Below are 1,038 nucleotides of genomic sequence, written 5' to 3' on the forward strand. Positions count from 1 at the left end.
CAATATTTGGGGCCGCTGCCCCGGGCCCGATCGTCGCCCCTCCATGCCGCCACCTTATCGTGGTGGAGGGGTACCGGCGATCCGATGAAGGCTCGGCGGCAGTACCTTTCGGTTTCGGCCGAAAGGGAGGCCCCTACCTGAGGATCGCTGGCAAACGGCGGCAACGGGGAAGGAAAACCCCCACAGAAAACCGGACCGCGGTGGGCTGCAGCCCCGCGGTTGCTAGAGGGACGTAAAACCCTCCACTGCAGGGGAGCCTGGCGACTTCCACAGGGCCGATGGGCTCAATCGCCGGTAGGGGTAAGCGGCCCTAACTTCAATCGCCCGGCTGGCTGGGGCCATTAGGTGGGGCTTGCCCCACCATCAGTCTGGGGGCGGGGTTGGGGGGACCTCCGCTCCGAGACGGGTAGTTTCCCGCCTCGGGAGAGGAGAAGGTCCCACATGAGTAAGCATTGCACGCCGGTCTGGCAGCTGAAAATGTGGGACACCCTCGATCCGTTCCTACTCGGGCCTCGGCCCGAGTAGGGTGGGGAGAGGAACCCACACCCGGGATTGCATGTCGGTAGCTTCCGACAACCCGGGGGGTAGAGGGGTGCGCGGGCCACTCGGACATATTCCGAGGTCGGGGTCGCGCACCCTGGGATGGCCATCCCGTCGGAGTTACCCGGAGGTCAACTCCGGGCCGGCGGGACGGGAGTCGCGGGGACCGGTACATTGGCCCTCCCCACATTCAGTGGTGAGGTGCCGCAACCCTGCGACTCCTCCTGGTCACGATCGCATATCGCGACGTGGCCGACCGTGATGGCCCCCCCGTGTGGGCAGCTGCGCACGGGGAGCATCATGGGTCTGTGTGGTATTTGCCAGGACCCTTACAGCGCAATTGTCGGACCTGTTCATATCGTAAACCCCCGGAGATCGTTATGTCATGTCTATGACGAACCTCTGGGGGAGCGAGGGCCTTGGCTTAAACGCCTGGGCCGCGAGGACGGGGACCTCTATAAAAAACCTCCCCAATCCTAAGTTTGGGAGCCGCGGCGA

The 1,038-nt window shown here is 64.5% G+C and overlaps 1 long non-coding RNA gene across 1 annotated transcript in view; it reads right to left on the bottom strand.

The window, feature by feature from the left end:
- The window catches only part of LOC116850477, a 1,543-nt gene extending 1,391 nt beyond the window's left edge, over positions 1-152 (bottom strand). Inside the window, exon 1 of the long non-coding RNA XR_004379355.1 lies at positions 54-152. This is a non-coding gene — a long non-coding RNA (uncharacterized LOC116850477). The remainder of the gene's footprint in view (positions 1-53) is intronic.
- Between the last annotated feature and the right edge of the window lie 886 nt (positions 153-1,038).

This window comes from Odontomachus brunneus, unplaced genomic scaffold (assembly GCF_010583005.1).
Source record: "Odontomachus brunneus isolate Ranch 3 - 2012 unplaced genomic scaffold, Obru_v1 Obru_scaffold_146, whole genome shotgun sequence".
Classification (NCBI taxonomy): Eukaryota; Metazoa; Arthropoda; class Insecta; order Hymenoptera; family Formicidae; genus Odontomachus; species Odontomachus brunneus.